At 48.8% G+C, this 7,552-nt stretch overlaps 1 non-coding gene across 1 annotated transcript; it reads right to left on the reverse strand.

Annotated features, from left to right (window-relative positions):
• Positions 1-2,200: 2,200 nt before the first annotated feature.
• Positions 2,201-2,271, reverse strand: Trnag-ccc (transfer RNA glycine (anticodon CCC)). The gene has a single exon. It is a non-coding gene; the product is annotated as a tRNA-Gly (tRNA).
• Between the last annotated feature and the right edge of the window lie 5,281 nt (positions 2,272-7,552).

Raw genomic sequence — 7,552 nt, forward strand, 5'->3', positions numbered from 1 at the left:
CAACATCCCCCTCAGAAAGTACTCAGGAATAAAGTTTGAAATCGCCTGCAAAGAAATGATTGATTATTGAAAATGAATGACACCAGCCAGTGCATTTCTGGGCTGCATTGTGCAGTGTAGCGTAGCACATGACAGTACAGTGCAGGGTAGTGTAGTGAAGTACAGTACAGTACAATACAGCTCATCTCATCTCATCTATCCCTTAACCCGTGGGTGGGTCGTTGGGGCACCATGGATGACTGCCTGGTCAGCTCGCGCCACCTGCCTCGGTCCTCAGCGGCCCTTTGAGTTGTGGCAAATGGCAGGCCCGTCCACTCTTTGATGTTGTCCTCCCACCGCTTTCTCTGTCTGCCTCTCTTCCTCCTTCCTTGTACGGTACCCTGCAGGATGGTCTTGGCTAGGCCGTCTGATCGTGTGACGTGTCCATACCAGCGGAGCTTGCGTTCCTTCACTGTGGTTAGCAGGTCTTTGAATGGACCAATGGCGTTTTGGGCTCTTCTTTTCACTTCCTCATTTGTGATGTGGTCTTTGTATGTAATGTTCAGGATCTTGCGGAAGCATCTCATTTCCAGGGCCTGGATTTTTCTCTGGAGTTCTGCAGTGAGGGTCCAGGATTCGCAAGCGTATAGAAATATTGAGAAGATGAGGGAGCGCATTAGTCTGATTTTGGACGAGAGGGAGATCTTTTTGTAGGACAAAAAGATCTCCCACAATACAGCACTGTACAATATAATATAAAACTACAGCACAGCGCCGGACATTGCAGTGTAGACGATCGCAGCACAGCACAGCACAGCACAGCACAGCACAGCCACAGCACAGCCAAGCACAGTTTACTGTAGATGCAGTGTTGTAACACAGTACAGTAAATCATAGCACAGCGCATTTCAGCGCAATACAGCACAACACAAGACAGTGCAACTGATACAGATCATCCCAATAATGGTTGCGTGCGGTCGGCAGGACAATAAACAATATGAATTGAATTGCAGTAGACTTGGGGTATATTAGAAGGGAATACAATAATGAACGAAAGTGAAATGGACAGAACAGACTGCGTTTTATTGTGCTGTGCATGCATCGCAGCCAGAGCAGTGCAGCGCAGTGCAGCATAGCAGATTATGCTTAGAGTGTTGTTGTTATTGTTGCACACACACACACACACAAACACACACACACACACACACGCACACACACACAACACACACGCACACGCACGCCACTGACACACACACACACAAACACAAACGCACACACACAAACGCACACACACGACACACACACACACGACACACACACACACACACACACAAACACACACACACACACACACACACACACACACACACACACACACACACACACACACACACACAGACTTCCCAAGAACCCGCGATCCGCCAGCCTTTCCTGTGCACTGCAGCAGTTTCACTTGTTGTTCAGAACGGAACATTTCCACCAATTACCGGGCAACATCCCACCTGCCGTCAGCAGCCACAACCATCCAGCTCACTCCTGTTCAGCTCAGTGGCTGCAACAGTCTCCCTCTGCCCGAGCTAACATCCCTTTGCCGCCACTTGAGGTTGCCCCCCCAATCCTCCCAACCCCCCACCCCCACCGTGCCCCAGACATGATGCGTTTTCAGTCCTCCAGGCACGGCGGGGTCCTTCACATCACAGGCAGCAGCAAGGTCTGTATCTGTAGGGGTTCCCGTCTGGTGTGGGACGTCTGTGATCGGGGAGCAGCTTGCTGCCGCCGCCACAGCCAAGGAAAAACTTTCCACTATATATTACCGAGGTTTTTGGCATGTGTGCAATGTTTGTGTGGCGTGTACTGGCTTAACTCCCACAAGAATGTGTCGGCATACTACGCGCGTACGAACGCAGCACGTAAGAACACACAACTATATGCACAAAAAAAATGAATTAAAGCGCCGTTACTGATGATCACGAGGTGGAACCAAATTCTGTCATCATCGACGGCTTAAGGACTCGTTTCTTTGAAGAATAGAAATGACACGGGAAGAAAATAATGTAATGAAAGGAAATCACTCCACGAAGATCTGTTTCAGTTTCAGTTTCAGTAGCTCAAGGAGGCGTCACTGCGTTCGGACAAAACCATATACGCTACACCACATCTGCCAAGCAGATGCCTGACCAGCAGCGTAACCCAACGCGCTTAGTCAGGCCTTGAGAAAAAGTGCGCCGCCCGGGAATCGAACCCGGGTCGCAAGAATGGGAATCTTGCATGATACCACTACACCAGCGGCGCCCGATGATCTGCTTAGGGGATACTCTACTCAGAAGTGAAACAAACGAAGCAAATCATACATGAATCCGCACACAACGCAAGGCAGAAATGAAACAAACATTGTCCCAGAAAGGTCATTAAGGAAATAACCAACTGGACAGGAACAATCTCTCTGCTGACTGACTGGTTATTCTGTTATTAGATTATGTTAACGATGTTAACCAGTACTGTCGTTAGATTGTGTTCAGCAATATTGTCCTTATATTGTGTTAACCAATATTGTCACTAGATCATGTTAAAAAGTAACCAATATTGTCTGTTATTTGATCATGTTAACCAGTACTGTCATTATATCATGTTGACCAATACTGTCATTAGATCATGTCAAACAATCCTGTCATTATATCATGTCAACCGGTGCTGTCATTAGATCGTTGTAACCAGTGCCACGACCAATTGTTCAAACTGAGTGCTCCTGGTTTCATTGTTCTGAGCTTTGTTCACAGTGTACTGGAATGAGTGAAGCATGACCATGTAGCATAAACACCGTCAGAGAGCGAGCAGGGACGAGTGATTGTCCGTGTGGACGTACCCCTGGCGCTCCTGTGTGACGTGAACTCATCAGTGTGCATAAAAGCTTCTCCCCTCAGCCCTCACGGCCATCGCCTCCGACAGTGCCATAGCACGATCCTGTGGACATGTTTATGCAGCCTGTACGGGCATACGAGCAGATAAGATAGTAAACTACATCTTCTTCCGAGTTCGTGCGCTAAACCCCACCCCCTCCCCTCTCCTCTCCCCCTCTCGCCCCCACGTTCAGTCGTAACTCAGAGTTTGGGCCTTTACGCACACACCATTTTACCGCTCCTATCAGGGGGTGTGCATACTGTTCGTGTTTCCATACACCACGGAGCGCTGATATGGAGCACGGGGTTTTTAGCGGGCCTGTTTGGATCTGCAGCATCTGGGGTACACACGAATGGGATTAAGGCACAGAGGTGTGTAAGGTAAACATGGGAGATAACTGATTCGCCCGGATACCAGAATCGAACCCAGGATACCGAGATTGAAAGCCCCAACTCTGGTACTGCGCCAGTCGGGATAATTAAAATACGTTCGTCACTCAGAATAGTTTCCCACGTAATGTATCATAGTCAGTCGTGTTCGACTATGACCATCAGAACAGCATAGGAGGCAACTGCTGTCCCAACTATCTGGGCTACAGTTTGATTGTGTCTTTCCAGCGTTACATCCCCACTCTCTCGGCCAAGAGGGTTTCAGGACAGTTGGCGTTGGGATGGTTCCCAAAGGCCAACTAGCCCTTAAGGCTGCAGCACGAAGAGCCAGTGCAATTTTGCCTCCACGTTTGAGTCATAGGCCTTCACAATAGACTAGGCGGTAAATGATTTCCCATTGCAATGGAGTAACCATTGATAATACAGCTCTCACTTTGCCGTTGGCCCAACTGAAAACTTATGTCAATCTGTGATATAAGCCAAGTGTGGGGCCACGTAGTCCAACGCACTGTTTAAAAATGTCACCAGTTCCGTTATTGGAGGCACTGGCTGTCTGGCAGTCATGTTTAAAGAGGATTCTCCTTCAGTCCAGATGCCTCAGTGCTCACAATGGCACTGGCAACATTATTGGTAGGTCCTTTATGTATCCTTATGTGATTCCCATTTCATGCTGTGATTGAAAGTGTGCACCACCTCTTCCTATGCACACCCTCCCCTATCTCCCAAGCGCACATGTACATAATTATACACATCTTTTCTTCCGTTAAACTTAAAGTAAAGAACTCTCTCTCTCTCTCTCTCTCTCTCTCTCTCTCTCTCTCTCTCTCTCTCTCTCTCTGTCCACCCATTATTTACCCGCATTTCTCGCCCCCTGTCTTTCCCTCTGCTCAAGTTGTGTTTCCCCGACAGCTTTCATCTTATCCTAAAAGGCCTTCAATAAAACATCCGTGTTTGTACTTGCGGCAGTTCCTCACTTCCCCTTCCCCTTCCAGACCCCCCCGCCTCTGTCTCACTCACTGGGATAGATGTTTCCAGGTATGTGGCTGTATGTGGTCCCACTCGCTCTTTACTTATCTCCTCCCTTGCCCTCTCTCTACCCTGCTTCGCTCTCCTCTGTCTTCCTCCCCCATGTGCCTTCCTTCTTTTTGTCACTGTGTCACCTTCTCTGTGTCTACCTCTTTCTCTGTCTTTTTTCTTTATTTTTTTCCATCTATCATCTGTTCTTTCTTCACCCGTTTCTCCCTTTCTGATTCTGTTTCTGTCTGTTTATCACACAGACCCTCTCTATCCCTCTGCCATTCTCCCGCGTCTGTCTGTCTGTGTACAGTTTTACGGCACCACCCTGTCTTTCCCTCTGTCTGTCTGTGTACAGTTTTACGGCACCACCCTGTCTTTCCCTCTGTCTGTCTCTATACAGTTTTACGGCACCACTCTGTCTTTCCCTCTGTCTGTCTCTATACAGTTTTACGGCACCACCCTGTCTTTCCCTCTGTCTGTCTGTGTACAGTTTTACGGCACCACCCTGTCTTTCCCTCTGTCTGTCTCTATACAGTTTTACGGCACCACCCTGTCTTTCCCTCTGTCTGTCTCTATACAGTTTTACGGCACCACCCTGTCTTTGTCTGTCTCTATACAGTTTTACGGCACCACCCTGTCTTTCCCTCTGTCTGTCTCTATACAGTTTTACGGCACCACCCTGTCTTTCCCTCTGTCTGTCTGTGTACAGTTTTACGGCACCACCCTGTCTTTCCCTCTGTCTGTCTCTATACAGTTTTACGGCACCACCCTGTCTTTCCCTCTGTCTGTCTCTATACAGTTTTACGGCACCACCCTGTATTTCCCTGTCTCTCGCGCTTCAGTTTTTCATCACCCTGTCTTTCCCTCTGTCTGTCTGTCTATCTGCCTCTCTGTACAGTTTTACTGCACCACCTTCTCTGTCTGTCTGTGTCTGTCTCTGTACAGTTTTACTGCACCACCCTCTCTGTCTGTCTGTCTGTGTACAGTTTTACTGCACCACCCTGTCTGTCTGTCTGTCTGTCTGTGTACAGTTTTACTGCACCACCCTCTCTGTCTGTCTGTCTGTCTGTCTCTGTACAGTTTTACTGCACCACCCTCTCTGTCTGTCTGTATGTCTGTCTCTGTACAGTTTTACTGCACCACCCTCTCTGTCTGTCTGTGTGTCTGTCTCTGTACAGTTTTACTGCACCACCATGTCTGTCTGTATGTCTGTCTCTGTACAGTTTTACTGCACCACCATGTCTGTCAGTCTGTGTGTCTATCTGTACAGTTTTACCCTCTGTCCTCCTGTTCTGTCTGTCTGTCTCTCCCTCTCTCTGTACAGTTTTACTGCACCACTCTCTCTCTGTCTCTCTACATCATTTTACAGCACCACCCTGTCTTTGCATCTGTCTGTCTGTCTGTCTGTCTGTCCGTCACTGTACAGTTTTACAGCACCACCCTCTCTTTCCCTCTGTCAGTCTGTCTGTCATTGTACTGTTTTACAGCACCACCCTCTCTTTCCCTCTGTCAGTCTGTCTTTCACTGTACTGTTTTACACCACCACCATCTCTTTCCCTCTGTCTGTCTGTCTGTCACTGTACTGTTTTACTGCACCACCCTCTCCGTCTCTCTACACCGTTTTACAGCACCACCCTCTCTTTCCCTCTGTCTGTCTGTCTGTCACTGTACTGTTTTACAGCACCACCATCTCTTTCCCTCTGTCTGTCTGTCTGTCACTGTACTGTTTTACCGCACCATCCTTTCTTTCCCCTGTCTGTCGGTCTGTCTGTCTGTCACTGTACTGTTTTACAGCACCACCCTCTCCGTCTCTCTACACCGTTTTACAGCACCACCATCTCCGTCTCTCTACACCGTTTTACAGCACCACCATCTCTTTCCCTCTGTCTGTGTCTGTCACTGTACTGTTTTACAGCACCACCATCTCCGTCTCTCTACACCGTTTTACAGCACCACCATCTCTTTCCCTCTGTCTGTGTCTGTCACTGTACTGTTTTACAGCACCACCATCTCCGTCTCTCTACACCGTTTTACAGCACCACCATCTCTTTCCCTCTGTCTGTGTCTGTCACTGTACTGTTTTACAGCACCACCATCTCCGTCTCTCTGCACCGTTTTACACCACCACCATCTCTTTCCCTCTGTCTGTCTGTCTGTCACTGTACTGTTTTACCGCACCATCCTTTCTTTCCCCTGTCTGTCGGTCTGTCTGTCTGTCACTGTACAGGTGTAGGGTTGTGTGCAAGGAGCGGGCTGAAGAGGGACAAAGCGGAGACGTGGGCCGCTATCGGCATTCTGTTATCCGTGGCCCAAGTGCCAGTTTCGTGGAGTGGTGCCAGACCTGATTTTCAGACCACCGTACCCGTAACAAGATGATATCAGGAGGTACCGGAGGGTGGCACGAGGTGTGTGATGTATCCCGGTCGATTCTGTTTATTTACCGTACAGGTCACAGGCTGTTTTTTTTTTGTTTTTTTTTGTGTGTGTGTGTGTGTGTGTGTGTGTGTGTGTGTGTGTGTGTGTGTGTGTGTGAGAGAGAGAGAGAGAGAGAGAGAGTGTGTGTGTGTGTGTGTGTGTGTGTGTGTGCGTGTGTGCGCGCACCATTATTATTTTTTTCTTCTGAAACTGTCAGTGGCTTTGCATTTTGCAGCTGTTTCAGTGTCATGTCCATTTTAACTGCTGGTAACTGTTTCTTTCTGATAATGTCGGCGACCAATCTCAGATGTCGGCACTGTCTGTTCTGGTGATGTTTGGTAAAGACAGTTCCAGGGCATTTGTAGCAGAATTTCTGGACATAGTCAACAGCTATTCTCCTATGCTGTAAGTGTCCATTCCTCTATTTGTCAACACGAACGGCCAGCTACTGAACTGCTGTCGTGCGGTCTGTTAGTTTTATTGGGTTTTACCTGATGGGTGCATCAGCTGACCTACTTACTTATGTCCACCGGTGGAGCATAGGCCATCGACGACCCCTCGCCATCACACTCTATTCTGGGCTGTTCTGGCCATTCCAGTCCAGTTGGTCCCTTGCTGCTTCAGTTCTGCCTCGGTGTCTCGCCTCCAGCTGTTGCGAGGCCGGCCTCTCTTCCTCTTTCCCTGCGGGTTCCAGGTCAGGGCTTGGCGTGTAATGCTGGACGCATGCTTCCTGAGGGTGTGTCCGATCCAGCCCCACTTCCTCCGCAATATCTGCTTGGCCACTGGTTCCTGTCCCGCTCGCTTCCACAGATCTTCGTTTCGGATCCCCTGCCATCGCACTTTGTAGATGCGCC

This window comes from Babylonia areolata, chromosome 7, assembly GCF_041734735.1.
Source record: "Babylonia areolata isolate BAREFJ2019XMU chromosome 7, ASM4173473v1, whole genome shotgun sequence".
NCBI classification, from domain to species: Eukaryota; Metazoa; Mollusca; class Gastropoda; order Neogastropoda; family Buccinidae; genus Babylonia; species Babylonia areolata.